At 43.7% G+C, this 15,502-nt stretch overlaps 1 protein-coding gene across 1 annotated transcript in view; it reads right to left on the minus strand.

The window, feature by feature from the left end:
* Positions 1-15,159, minus strand: part of RAF1 (Raf-1 proto-oncogene, serine/threonine kinase) — a 62,898-nt gene extending 47,739 nt beyond the window's left edge. The window contains exon 1 of the mRNA XM_041459128.1: positions 14,874-15,159. The gene's annotated coding sequence lies outside the window, so the exon portion shown is untranslated. The remainder of the gene's footprint in view (positions 1-14,873) is intronic.
* Between the last annotated feature and the right edge of the window lie 343 nt (positions 15,160-15,502).

A 15,502-nucleotide genomic window follows, 5' to 3' on the forward strand; every position in this document is an offset into this window, starting at 1 on the left:
TAAACAAAATTTTCAAGATACTTGAGACTAAAAGACAGACATTGAAAAAGTGCAATATCAGATGACGAAATTGTTGATTACACTTTATGGAAGTGGATGCAGAGCAACAGTCTAGGAAAAGACAACCTAAATTAAACTCTGTGTGTGTGTGATTAGTCAGGGGTTCTGGCTTAGCTCTTTTCAACCAAAGACAGGTGGGATTTACTGGGAAGAGCTCCCTAAAAATGCCAGCTGAGTGCTCAGCAATGCTTCAAACAAGAAACAATGCCAGGACTTTAGGATGGGGAGAGATGACAACAAAACAGGAGAGAGTATTTTACTTAAATTGCAGAATTTAAGGATGTACCCACATTTTGAACACAGCATGTTGTGTTCCTGCACTGCCATTGGTACGTAACAAAGCTCAGAGGAACAGAAAAGAGCACCAGGGATTTGGGGAGATCTAAACCAGCATGAGAAGCAGCTGAAGGCATTAGCACTCTTCAGCTGGGGTGAGAAAAGGATGAGAGAAAAAATAACTTTATTTTCATAGGAGCAGCACCTCTGACATCCTCATCCTGTAGGGACTGCGAGGATTTGAGTAAGAAATGGAGAAGCTCAGAGAGCAGGGGCTGTGCTGGGTGTTTGTGGAGGTTCTCTATCAAGCCATGGCACACCCAGGGACAGGGATCCGGCAGGCTGCTGCAGGCAAACACAAAGGGTATTTCTCCCACTGTGACCTCCAGTCTTGTCACAATCCATGAAAGGTTCACCTGAATTGGAGGCTGATTTTCTATTTCTGAGCATTTGAAATTTTATGATTTCTCAAAATTGCCATTTGGGATTTGTGTTCAGCTTACTATGATTTTATATTTGAAATACCAGAGCCAAGAGTTTTTAAATTGTCATTTAGAAACAACTTACACTGTGACAAATTGCTTCTTGGCAGCTAATCTTGCACTTTGTTTATCCTTTTTAGATTTGGAGGGAAAGATCCTTCTAGTTATTTTTTTTAAATAAAAATCTCTAGATTATGTTGAGTCTCTGAACAACCTGCAAGCATTTTATCCTTTTAGCTGTTACTTCGAAATGCAGAGATTGATAAAATCAATAATCTATTATTGAAAAATAAGTAATGTATTTATTAATACACATTACTTGTGCATCTCCTAATTTGAGAAGAATTTAGGACACAAGATTTAGATGCAGATCAGTTCTCCAAATGTTTCAGAGCTGTTGGAATCTGGATCTGCTAAGCCAGGACAGCCTAGGATTTTCAACATAATTATGGCTCAGCTTTAGTGATGCTCTGGTTCCCTCCCAAAATCCTGGAGAGCACGTTTTGCCATGCTTGACCTTTGTTTAATTAAGTAGGATAAACACAGAGTTGTTTCTCCAGCACAGAAGAAATACCAATATGACATATCAATATTTAGGACTGGCTTTCACAGTAAAGCAGAAAACTCACATGGTTTAATGAAGGGTTAAAAACCCTGTGCTGTGTTTACAAAAATTCTACAAATAACTTGCAAATCCTTGACAGGTAAATCCTAAGGAAACATTTGGGGTGTTAATTCTGGGACAAAGGTGCAGAGAGTATATGAAAAGATGTTGAACACAGAGTTTTTGTTTATATAGAGCTTGGCAACACAAAGCCCCATGAAAGTGTGCAAGATCTTTTTAAAAAGCAAGTTTAAAGGGTTGTCATCCCAGATTTCTCACAAATATATAAAATTACGAAGAAAAAACAGAAAGGAGAAAGAGGATGGGAGAGGAGAGAGAAATAACATTTTCCCCTGCAGGTTTTCTGGACAGAACAGCAGACTGAACCCAACAGACAGTTTGCAGAAAGCCAGGCCTAAAAGAGAAGTAAAATAAGGAACTCTGCAGTTAAAAAAAAAAATACAGAAGTTCCCCAACTAAATAAATGTTCAGTGCTAAAATTTATCAGCCTGATTCTAGGAACTCAGTGATATCACCGCAGGCTACAAAAATAACCCCCCAGGCAGTCACATGGGGTGATGTCATGTGAATGTGGAATAAATCCTTGCTTTTTTTAAACTGAAAAGTTTCTATTCAGCCAAACTCTAGGAAAAAGCAGAAATCAACACAGAGGGCAGTGGGCCAGGTCAGGGGAGTTCAGCTGTGCCCTCCTGATGCTCCAGCTGTGTCCTGCGGCAGAACAGGGAATCACTGCATGGAAGTGGTGGAACACCTTTATTTCTGATGAAATGCAGGGTCACAAAGCCTCTGAATTCCTGCTGTTCCTGGAGTGTCCAGCAGCCCCACCCCGAGTCCTGCCCGCAGGAATTCACTGCACGGCTCTTCACATGCAAAAGGAGGTTTTATTTTCTCTCACGTGTTGGAAACAAAGGTACCCAGGAAACCAGGATGCAGCACAGGGCAGGGGTGGCTTTTCAGCCTGGCCAGCCTGCACCCCCACGGCAGCGTGCTCCAGGATAAGGCTCCCCAAAATCCAAAATATTTCCAAGAGCCTTTATTAAAAATATAATCCTTAAACCACTTCTAAGTGAGCCAGAAATTAAATACAATGGCTTTTGAGACTTCCATTGAATACACTGGAAAAGACCAGAGTGCTGAGCTATGACTGGTTAAAGATAATTTAAAAAATACAGCAACTTTTCAGATTTCCATTAGAATACTCTGGAAAATAGCAGAGTGCTGAGCTGTGACTTGTTAAAAATAATTTTTTAAAAATTTAGAATAGACTGCAAAAGACCAGAGTGCTGAGCTGTGACTGGCCAAAAATAATAAAAAAATACAACAACTTTTGGGATTTCCATTAGAATACACTGGAAAAGACCAGAGTGCTGAGCTATGACTGGTTAAAGATAATTTAAAAAATACAGCAACTTTTCAGATTTCCATTAGAATACTCTGGAAAATAGCAGAGTGCTGAGCTGTGACTTGTTAAAAATAATTTTTTAAAAATTTAGAATAGACTGCAAAAGACCAGAGTGCTGAGCTGTGACTGGTTAAAAATAATTTTTTAAAAATTTAGAATAGACTGCAAAAGACCAGAGTGCTGAGCTGTGACTGGCCAAAAATAATAAAAAAATACAACAACTTTTGGGATTTCCATTAGAATACACTGGAAAAGACCAGAGTGCTGAGCTGGTTAAAGGTAATTAATGGCTGGATGCAGTGTGTTAATCACTGATGGCAGCAGAGAGCATCATTCCGTAGCCCTGCTGCATGAGATCATTGGCCAAGTGGGTATTTCTAACCACATGAGAGAAGTATTGCTCCTTCCAGCATGGAATATAGCCAGAAATGAGGGGAAAAAAAAGTTTTAGAATGTCCTTTATGAAAAAACAGACAACGAAGTGGCTCTGCTGTGAGCTGAACATGGCATGCCAGGTCCATCTTTTAGAAGTGATCTTGAATTTAAATCAGCCCCTGCAGTGATTGTGCGTTTGTCCCCCACGATGACAGCAGGGAGGAGTTTGGCCACAGCCTGGTGGGGCTGGAGCCTCTCCCAGCTCCTGCCTGGTGAAGTGACTCTCATCACCCAGCTCCATCAATCCCACGTTTCCTTTCTAGACTACCTGAATATTCAAGTGTGACGCTTTGTGCCACTTAATTCCCTTCACAGAGCTGTGTGTTAATAAGGAAATATTGTGGTTTTAGACAGAATGCACAATGAAAATATGCACAACAATATCATGGCAAATTTTAGATGATAATGAGTAACAACTACAAAGGCTTTGGATTTAAGGCAGAGAAGGGCTCAAATTGTGGCTCTACCAGAAACTACTCAGCCAAGTCACTCAAGGGAGTAATTGAAATTAGCAGATCTGAAATGCTTTACTGGCTCTGAGATTAAGTTAAAGGCAATAAAGAGATTTCCTAGAATGGCAAAATGACTTTGTTAGTGATAGTGGGGACCAGGTGGCAAATAGTGTGAAGTAGCAAGGAATGAAAACAGGGATTATCTGGTTTTGTACATCTGGATTGTATTGTACACCTGGAGCTTCCAAAGCATCAAACCACAGCTGTGAGATCACACTAAAATAAAAATAGATAACCCTGTTTAGTCCTGTTTGTTGTTCTCCCTCTGTGCCCAGAAGATGAGGGGATATCTTAGGTCATGAGCACCATTCTCAGGTCAAATTCAAGAGCTCCTCCAGTGCCCCACGTTTCACTCTGGGTTATTCTGCTCTGTCCCAGCCTTGCTGCTGCTTGCAGCGTGCAGCAAGAGGAAATCAGCATTTCACAGGGTCCCGTCCTGTCCTGAGCTGGGCTCAAATCCCCACAGGAGCTGGAACTTCTCAAACCCTCACAAGAACCATGCCCATCCTCACATGACCCAGGGAGGTCACAGGGTTTGGGGACACTGGGCTAGAAAGGCTGAGCTGGAGCCTCCAGTTCTGCTGGGAGTTTTCCACATGTCCCTGGGTTTGGGCTTTGTGTGAGGGGCTCTGGGAGAGCCAGCAGTTTGGCTGGTTTTGCTTTTTTCCTTTCTTTTTTTTTTTTTTTTTTTTTTTTTGTTTGTTTGTTTTGGTTTGGCTTGGTTTTTTTGTTTATTTTTTGGGGTTTTTTTTGTTTAGTTTGGGGGCTTTTTTTGGTTTTTTTTGGATTTTTTTGTCTGTTTGATTGGTTGGGGCTTTTTTGTCTTCTTGTTTATTTTTTGGGTTTTTTTGTTTAGTTTGGGGGTTTTTTTGGTTTTTTTTGGTTTTTTTTTGTCTGTTTGATTGGTTGGGGTTTTTTTGTCTTTAAGTCTCTCCTGATGGAGCTGGTTTACTTTGTATAAATCCACAAAAAATAGGAGCAAAATCCTGGAACTTCTTTATTCGGAGCAATTGGCCTGGACTACGTGATAATTTGGAATGAAGGGACGCCTCATCTAAACCAGAAACTTAGAATTAGAGCTCTGAGACCTTCCTTTACAAAAGTTTCACCAAAATAAATTGGTTTCCATGCAAAACTTTGAACCTTCCATGCAGAACTGGGTGTGAATCTTGTTTTCCAATGAAAAAGCATTTTGTCAAAAAGGTCCTTAATGAGTTCTTTTTCTGAAGAAATACTTTTTAAGTAATCACTCTGTAGGCCAAGGAAATATTTGAAAATCATGAGCTCCATCAGTGTCATCCAACATGCAATTTTATGTTAGTGATTAACTTGACAAACACACAGAATATTCTCCACTGGCTTGCAGCTATTTTCAGGCAGCTGCAATTTATTGATGAGTGGTCTTTGCATATGAATAGATTTTGATCTGTGCATGACTAATTTCTACTTTTGAAAGAGATTTAACATCTTTTGCTTCCTGCTAGAAAGCAATTACAGTTTCTGTGGACAATTCAGCATGGAACACTACCCTGAGATTGGAAGCTGGGTTTCATTCTCCACTTGTTTGCTTGCTTTTGATATTGCCCAATAAATTCCACTGAAGCAGAATCTTAAAGGCCCATCAAGTGGTAATTTATGGGACTCTGAGCACTGAAATTAAAGGAACACAAGAGAATCTGAGTGTTTTGTATTATCTTTGTGCTCACTTCAAACCAGATGCATGAAGAGGGTTTTTGCAGTTGAATGCTCACAATTTCTGCTCCACAGCAAGAGAAGATGTGATCACAAAATGGCCCTGCCAGGTTTTGCACAGGGAAATGGAGTTAAAGGAACATTTATCATGAATGTCAGCCCAGAAAGCAGCTTTAGTGTAAACAGTTGTGTTAGGGTGCAATACAAGGTGTGGCTGGGGGTGTGCCTATTCCCATATCTTTGCCTGAGAACCCCTTAATTTCAAAATTATAATAATTCAGAGGGATGGGGGTTTACATTTTCCATTCCAAGGGAGGCTCCTGCCTTCCTTAGCAAACACCTGTCCTTTCAAACCAGGACAATAATATATACATGTTCCCTAAAACATCATGTACTCCTGCTTGAGATGACTCCAGTGAGTTTTCCTGAGCTCCAGATGGAACAAGATCAAAGCTGAGGTGCCTCCACACAGGGAGGCTTTGCTGGGAGTGTTGGAACACCCTGCATGTGAAACTCCAGGGCAGCACCTGGAGAGGTTTGATGGTGGTGATGAAGGAACAGTGCAGGAATTACTGCTAATGGAATTTCCTGCTTAGTTCAGTCTCTGAGCACAGGTACTGGCCCTAAGATTTGGGAAATACATTTTTCTTGGATGATCTCTGGTCACTATTTGCATAAAAGTGACTGTGGACAAGACAAGCACCATAAACTCCCAGTTTTTCAATAATTTTCCCTCCTGACTTGAACAACCTGTGTCTTATTCCTGGAGAAGAGGAACCACCACACCTCTACTGACATGGCCAAGTTTTCATCTTCCCTTGAGCCTTTTTTAAATCCAGCACAACAGGGGTGTACAAGCTACAAATATTGAATTAAGAGTTCCACAACCGTGTTCAAAAGAGCTGTGAAATGCTGCATTTTGCTTTTTGAATAAGGAAAAACAATTTCAGTCCACTGGTGGTTGGAGACACTTCAGCAATGAGATCATATCTTTTTATAATCTGAGTTTTCAGTGTGTAGCTGAAACCAGGAGAATAAAAAGCTGATGACAGAATGTCTCTGCTGAGTGTGCATCCACTCACACTTGGAGGTGCAGGATGCACAAAGGTGGCATTTGGAGCAGTTTGCCACAGCCAAAGGGGCACAGAGCAATACATCAAGGGACATTTTTCATATAAATTGATAGCTAATAATAGAAAGGTGTGGAAAATAGGAAGAGAGGCAAGCACTGGATAAGAAGTATTAGTGTGAAGGGTTCATTTCACACAAGGGATTAATTTCAACTGTATCAAAGAATGATGGTCCTGCTGACTGCATGGTTCATCCCTGGTATCTCTGTCCATAAATAAACACCTTAGTCAGGAATCATTTCCAGTGATCAGATATCAGTGTTTATTCTGTGCCTTGGCATCTATTTGGTCTGAACAAAAGTGGTGTAACAGCCACATCTGAATCAGGACAATTCCATAAACAATATTGAACAAGTTTCCAATTAAGACCTAAATGTGTAAAACTTTGTGTACCAGTAGTTCTTCATTAGCCTGCACTCAAGAATCCAAGTCATTCTTTGGTGAAATAATAAATTTCCCACCAGCCCTTGTTAGCACATCAGTTTTGAATTGAAGTTGCATCTGCTCATCCATCAGCTCCCGAACCAAATATTAATTGGTGGAATTCTCCTGGCAGAGCTGAGGCTGTCACTGCATTCCTTCAGCTCTGTGGTGGTAGAATTGGGTCAAAGAGGGAACCAGGAAAAGGTAAGCAAAGCATCTTTTGGATTTGAGGAAAGAACTGTGGAATTTTGGCAATGGATGAAGGAACCCAAATGCAAAGCCTGTGAGAGAAACCAGATCCACAAAGGTGCTGGAAAACAGTGGGAGGCAGGATGGGAGAGTGATTAAGCCCAGGAAGCTGGCAGGGAGGCTGAGGGGGCAGCTGGGGGGAATTCAGTCAGGTTTGGGGCTGTTTCTCACAGCTCCACACCGAGCTGGTTCTTCCAGCTGTGTCCTGGCAGGTGGGCAGGGCAGTGACCAGCAAGGCAGGACACTCTGAACTGGATTTTGAAACTGGGGGCCGCCTCTCTGCAGAGGTAGCTGTTGCCAGGCTGGCTTTTTAGCCAGGGGAAACACTTCCTTCAGATTGCAGCCACTCTCCCCAGCAGGTGCTCAAGTCACCGCTGGTTCAGTTCACTCCTGCATCCCTTGGCTGCAGCTGCTGATGCACAGGAGAAGGGAGCAGCCTGCAGGAAATAACACAGGAGCAGGACACCTTTAACTGCCCTAATGGGATCTCAGAGCCCTGGGGATTAGAGTGTCCTCAGAGAAAGGTTTGTGAGGATAGAAAAGAGAAATGGTTTTCCTTCATTCACTCACATACGAAACACTGCACTGAGCTGGTTCTGAACTCTTCTGAGAGAACTGAATCCTGTGAAAACCTAAGAATAATAAATTAATAATAAAGTAGCACATGATGAATTTGATCATTTTTAGGAGCCTTTCAGACTCCTTCAGATGATTTAGGAGAAAGGAATGATTATCAAATCTACTGGGTTTTTTTAATCTCAGGACACAGGAACGTTGACTCCTGTAATGCAGTCTGGTATTTTCTCAGGAATAAAACTGCTGCAAGAATCCCCTCTCCCATGTGCCCATACCCTCCCTCAGCATCATCCACCCCTCAGTGTGGGGTGGAAAATTTGAGGAAGGAGTTAATTTGGGCAGAGGAAGAGCTGAAATAGCCAGTGAGCCTGCACATCCCTGGTGTGTGAATTAATTGACCAGGGGCTGGGTCAATTCCCCAGCTCTGACTGCTCAACATAGGCTTTGATATTTATGTAATAGGCACTATTTATTTATTCTGTGAGCTGAATGCCTTCAAAAGGGACACAAAACTGTGCCAAGAGTCTCTTGCCTACCTTGTGTTTCCACACAAAGAACTAGAGCTATCTCCATCCATGTGCAAAATTAACTGTGGTATTTAAATACTTTTCACAACTAACACAGCCCCACTTATCATGCATTAAATGGCTTTCTCAGGACAGCAACCATATATTTTTGTACTGACCAGTATATTATTAATGAAAGTAAAAGTAAAGCCATGTCCACGTGTTAAAACAACAAAACCAGATTTAGAAATACACATCCAACTTTAATATATAATCTGAAGGACGGAGTTCCTCCTGCACCTTGAAAATTTCACCTTTGATTAAACAATGATTACAATCTTCCCTCAGATAAAATACATATCTGTGTGTACATATTTATGTGTACGATTTCAAAATCAAAGCCTTGCACTTCTTCTGGGTGTCATCTGCTGGCACTGGGAGCTGGTCCCAGCAGCCCAGAATGCAGCCTGGCAGGAATTCATCTCCTGCTTGTCAAGGCTCCCTAATTGCCCTGGGTTTTTTCCTTTTGAACTGCCTCACTAACCTGTGATTCCTCTGCCCTCTGCCCAGAGGTAAATGAAGTGTCTGGTACACCCAAGGAATCCCTCACCTGCTGTCGCTATGGGACACGAAATAACACGACGTGGACACGCTGCTGCTCTCAAGGTAGAAAAAGGGAAGTTGATTTTTTGACTCCAACATTTATAGATTTCCAAAGGTGACAGTGGATTGGAGGGTGAAAGTGCCACCTCTCCAATGACACTGGACAAACCAACAGTCCATCAAATTTCTCCTCCTCCACAAAACAATTCAAAACAATAAGTTGTTTATAGAAAGTGTGTGAGAAAGTTTGGTACAAGAATGCAAACATCAGAAGGCTTAGAAAACCTTAAAAAATCAGAGCGACATCTGCTGCAGGTGACTCCAGAGGGGAGGGTCCATCCCCAAGGAGGAATGGATTTCCAGGTGGCAGGTTTCAGCAACACCCTGGGCAGGAGAGCTGCTTCTGCTCCCATCCCTGCCCTGCTTGTGAGCTCTGAGGAGAGGAACAGCCTCCTGGAGCCTCCTGCTCTGAGCTGCAGCACGAGATGGAAACTGGGAGAGATCCTGATCATTGAGCAAGTGTTGACTTGATTTAGTAAGGCAAGAAGAGCCTCAGAGAGCAATTGCTGCTGCTGCTGCTGCTGAGCAATTCTGCACCTTCAGCCGGACACACTTTTTGTTCCCCCTTTTGCAAAACCAGGGTTATTCTTGCTGCTGGCACTTTGCACTTGGGCAAAGGCATTCCCATGGATCCTCCTCTGCCTCAGTTTGGGAAGATTTGCTGTTCAGAAGCAGCTGGCCAAGGCCAATGCCATGGAAAAGTGGGAGGAGGCTGCAGGATGAAATGCAGATCAGCACAGAGTGACAATGGGTCTGTGGCAACCAAAGAAAGGGCTTGGACTGAAATATGAAAATATCAACTCCTCGTCTTTCCCTCACTTTGAGAGACTCTTCTCCCTGCTGGCATCCTGGTGTCAAGCCCCTCTTTCATGGTGGCCTCTGCCTTGTTCCACTTATGACACCAGAAATATCACCAATCCCAGCACCTGGAGCTTGGCTTTTGGAATGCACAGGAAGGACAGGACTTGTAACAAAGTCTGGGCTAACCTTTATCCAAACAGCAGCACTGCTTTCTCTGCCTCAACATCCCAGCTTCTGTACCCAAAACTCTTCCCTGGCTTTCAGTGCTCAAAACTACAAAGTTCATTTCAAATCCACTACAGATTTCCTAACCAAAAAAAAAAAAAAAAAAAAAAAAAAAAAAAAGTGAAACAATTTTCTGTGTGAAAGTTCTGGGAGGATACTCAGGTTTTAGCCAGCTGGTTAGGTACTGGTGCACTGGTGGACAAATAGATTATAAATTCAAGTGAAACCAGTGAAATTATTCCCATGTATGTGCTAAGGAGTGAAAGTGAGAAAAAACGAGCCAGTCTGTATGTGTGTGGTGCTTCCATCAGCACTGGAGACAGTGGGTGGAAAGGCTGGAGGGGGTGTAGAGACATTTTACAAAAGCAAAAACAACCTACAGTGCAGCTAAAAATACTCTGCTTCAAATTCAGTCAACAGGTTAAAAATGCCAGGGAAGTCTCAGAGTGTGAACCTGGCAGCCTTCATTAAAAATGTTTATTCTCTTTTTCCTTTAATACAGTTCCTTCAGTAATTGTTTCAGTAATTACATACTGAAAGAGTTGGAGAGCTTGGCTCCTGTGGAGTGGTTCAGCTTTTAGATTCTCTTTTTCTTCTCCACCTCTGTGTACACAAATTTATTTGTATGCAAACAATATTTGTGCAGGTGCCTCCCTGGCATTTGGGGCACGCAAAGCCAGGGCTTGCAAAAACTTTGCATTTTTTGTTTTTCCTTTTGTTAAGCAAACAATCATTTCACATACCAGAGGGTTTGGGCACCAGAGGGATGTATTCTGTATAAAAGCCCACATTCTTTATGGAACCATCATACTTCCTTCTTGCTAAGGGGGCAAGAGGAATAGAATAGAATAGAATAGAATAGAATAGAATAGAATAGAATAGAATAGAACGTTCTGACAGAATTCTGGACTCTTTCTCTGCAGCCTCCTAAGTAAAAAGGTTTCTCTCTTGATGCCCCCAATACACTTCCTGCTACCAGGGTAACAAAATATTTGAGGCAAGGAGAAAGAGTGGTGATTCCTGGCTGGAAATATTCAGAGGAGGTGACAAGCTTGGGACCCTCAGACATGAGGTTCTTCCAGCAGGGACTCCTGGACACCTTGTGGGATCAAAATGAGCAAGGCTTAAACCTGAGTGTCAAACTGAATCTGCTGGTATCCAACTGACTGCAAAAGTTAATATCATCCTGGGCATCAAAATGAACAAGGATTTAATTCAACTTCCACTCTGATGAAAAATGAAATAAGCCCAAACACCTTTTATGGGAGAGCTGTGTAACTACAGCAGGGTTTTGTGCAAGGATCAGTGCAGTGCATTTTGGAGTGGATGCCGCTCCATCCCTGGGCTTTGCTGGCAGCTCTGCTCCTCTTTGGGGCTTTCTCTGCCCCACCAGGAGGGATGTGGCAGCTCAGTGCTCAGGAGGAGAAGCACAGCAACATTCTCATGTTCCCCCAGAGTGAGGAAGGAGCACAGAGCACACCCCAGCACAATCCAAACCAGAGGGAGGTGGGGAAAAAGTGAAAAATGTCACATTTAGGCTTCAGAGGTGAGGGAGGCAGCGAGCACATCAATGACCAGAGAGCCCAGGAGCAGAGGGAGTGCTGCCTTCACCACGGTGTGCAGGGCAGGGAGCCTACATTAATTAACTACACTGATTAACCACAGTAATCCAGTCTACAAAGCCCGAAACACTCATCCCAACCTTCTTCCTTCAGATTGTGAGGAAATATGGGATACCTGTCAGAGAAGGGAAATGCAGTATGCCCTTGGAGCTTAGAGGGGAGAATACAGCAACAGAACATTTGGGGAAATAAACTTAATGCACTTCCATTTTGTTATTCTTTCTCCCCCAGCCTGATGAATGGTAGCTTATTAGGGATTTGGATTGGGAATGTAACTTGACGTTAGGTTTAACTTGTAAACTCCTCTTTCAACACAGAGGACAAAATGTGCTCCATTGTCCAGCACAAGCAGGTATCCCTGCCAAGAAAAAGGACACTGGCCGGGGGGTTCTGATGGCTGTTGTTTGGCACAGGTCTGTGTTTGTAAAAAAACTCCATTTCCAGTCATTTGGGTGGGGAGTTTTTATGGAAAAAGCTTGATTAGGTTGCTTTCCTAAGGAGAGGAAGCTTATGTAATGGCTCAGTCTATCTCCTGCTCCAAATTTCATACATATTTGACACATGAGTCAAGGCCTCAAGAAAAATTAATTTTCTAAAGTTTCTTGGAAGTCAGCAGCTGAAGACAGAAAAAGGAACCATGTTCATTCCTCAGCTGAAGGAAAGAAAGAACTCAGGCACCAAATATTCCTGTTTATGCAGCAGGCTGGTCAGTGCCCACATACCTGAGGCTGAATGAGCCCCAGCACGTGAGGGGTTTGCCCCCTGAAATGAGAATCACAGTTAAGATAGCCTTATTTTTATATATATTTTTATATATATATATATATATATCCCTTTATATATTTATTTATTTATCCTTATATATACACATTTATCCTTTTATATATATATGTATTTATTTATTTATCCTTACATATAAATATATGTAGTTATCCTTATAGCAGAGGTGCTTTAGGGATGAGACCACATAAATCAGTGGTGAAACTGCTTTAGTCTCGCTGTTTGTGGAGCAAAGAGTTTTAGGGATTTTCTTTTTCCCTTGAAATGTGCTCTGACATTCAAAACACAGTAAGCTCAGTCTCCTTGTTCTTAAAAAAAAACATGGAATACTCAACAAACTGTGCCAAAGAGGAGGCACAATGTAATTAAAACACTGGGAAATATCCACAACATGTTGGTCCTGGCCATTTCACTCTGGAATGAATGGACAAGGGTGGGGAATCACCTCTGATCCACCTCTCTCAGCTCACTTGGATTTCCCCAGGTTGCCAGGAATGACTGGAGCTGCTCAAGTGCAATCTGCTGTCTCTGATTTTGCTGAGGAATAATAGAAATGCAGTGATATAACTGCAGGAAGCTGTCCAAAAGCATAAAATACTTCACTTTTTTTTTTCCCCGCCCTGATATCTGTGTCATTCCCTTTCCATTTGTTGTCCACAGCCTGAATTCCTCAGATAACTTTGCTGCAGACTTAAGTTTTACTGCAGATATGGAAAACTGCCTGGAAGTTTTGCTCCTTGGTTGTTCTGGCTGCTTGCCAGCCTCAGTAATACTCAAGATGCAACACATCCAACTTGCTCCAGCAATCATTCTATAAAATACAGCCATATATAAAATAAAGGATCCCATACAAAATTAGCTGCTACCTTAATTAATGACTGCAGGAAGCAGTAAAAGCGAGCCTGGCCCAGCTCTTTGGAGGGCTAATTCTAATTCTGCTGGAGAGGTGAGGTGAGGCTGAAATACATCAGTACGGGGCTAACCTTGAGGTCAGTGAGCATTGCAGATTTTCAGAGAATAGTGGGATAATTTCCTGCCCAAAAACCTACAGGATGTTGGTAGCTCTGACTGCACCCTGCGCACACCCTGAAGCTGTTCCCAGCACCTGCTGCTAGAAAATTAATGTGGGAACACCTGATTTGTACCAGGCAACTCTTTTAACAAAAACTGAGCTGATTTTGGGAGACAGAGCTCGGACCAGGAGGAAAAGTCCTGAATAAGGAGTGGAGCTGCACGAGGGACAGAGGGACAGATTTGGAGCTGCCCGAGAAGGTGACACACATCACACACTGCACATCCAGTGCTGGGATAGCCCTGCCCAAGGGATGCACAGGGGACCTGGGCTGTCTGTGCAGGGCCAGGGCGTGAGTTGGATGATCTGTGGGTCCCTCCTGACTCAGATATTCCATGAACCCATTAAAAACACCCAAATAATGTTGGCAGAAGTCACCTCCAGCTTCCTTCAGAAGGAGCTGCTGTTCTTAAGGTGAAGAACACAGGGAAATATTCCCAGTGCCCTGGGCTTCCCCAAAGAAGCCAAGCAAGCCCCAGAGCACACACCAGGCAGGTGCTGGCCCCGGGCCCATCGTGCAGCCCCTCGGGGCAGCCCCTGAGCACACGGCCAGGCCCAGCTCCACAACCAGCTCATCCTAAAGGTCTTCAAACCATTCATCCTGTGTTCCTGTGACTCCCAGCGCTCCCAAAACCCCGACGAGAGGCAGGATTAAACTGGCACACTCGGAAAAGCCAGGCCTTTGCACTCATCAATGTCAGCCATCATTTGGAAACTCCTGGCCCACATGCAGGGAGCTCCCGGCGCTCTGGGAGCCCCGGGACCGTGTGGATGTAATCCATTGTTATGCAAACACACGGCTGCTTTTAAACCTCTCTTTCACACTCCTGGCGGGTTTAGTTTCAAAGCACCCAAAACGGAGGCAGAGATAAAGCTCCTGCTTTAAAAGAGGCTTCGATTAAACCTGGAAAGGGTTTTTGCAGTCGGGTCAAAGGCAAGCGTTCTGCCAGCGTGAAATGGAACCGTGCTGCTCCAGGAAAGGGCAGTCACGCTCCAAAATACAACTCTGTACCTGGTAAACATTAATCCCTGTATCTATTTAATATTTAAATAGAAAACGACAATTTCAGAGATTATTAGATTATGATTGTGCTCAGAAAATGTGGAAATTTCCACCAAATCCTTCATACAAAATGCACAAACCGCCCCTTAGAAATAGCACTGGGGCTTTTCCATCTGATTGCAGACTAATTAATTTAACCTTTGGAAGCAGGTTTGGTAAGTGTTTAATCCTGACCCTTTAGCCTGGATTCACAGATCCATTGTTAACCTTCCAGACAATTAAAGGTGCTGCAAAAGCCGTGAAAAACCCATTCCCCCCATCAGACCCCTCAGGACTCACCAGAACCGTGTTCCCACACCCAGCACCATCCAGGGGTTTGGATCCCAGGGGAATCCCAAGGCTGAGCCAGGTGTGCCTGGGGTTGGGAGGTCTCGGGGCCAGCAGGGCCGATGGTTCTGCCTCCCAAAAGGCTCCAAAGCCTTCTCTGTTGAGCACAAACACCTGGAGCCGCAGGCTGGGCCCTGAGGGTCACACGGGCGACAGGCCTAAAAACAGGCAAACCCAGAGGCTCAGTTTAAACCGCCCAAAATGTAGGTGCTTTCCCCCCGGGGCTGCTCCAGCTTTTCCTCCAGCTTTCCTGGAATTTTAATATCCCGCTCTCTTCGGGGTTTGTGCTTTGGATGCTTTTATTTTTAGCTGCAGCGCTCTGCAGAGCCTGCCTGACGCCAGCACGCGTAACTGGAGCCGAGTCCCTGCGAGCCAGGGATTGCAGCCGCCGAGCACAAAGCCTGGCTCTGGGCACGACCTGGGGCCTGAGCCCGGCTCTCATCTCCTGCCTGCGGACAGCAGCAAGGCGACCTCATCAGAACACGCAGAAGAGCCGGGCAGGGTGAGGGGCGAGCAAATAAAAATCAAAGATGCAAAGAGGTCTGTGCCAAAACAGATCAGTGTGAGCTGAGTGCCAGAAG

This window comes from Pyrgilauda ruficollis, unplaced genomic scaffold (genome assembly GCF_017590135.1).
Source record: "Pyrgilauda ruficollis isolate IOZ18807 unplaced genomic scaffold, ASM1759013v1 scaffold131, whole genome shotgun sequence".
Lineage (NCBI taxonomy): Eukaryota > Metazoa > Chordata > Aves > Passeriformes > Passeridae > Pyrgilauda > Pyrgilauda ruficollis.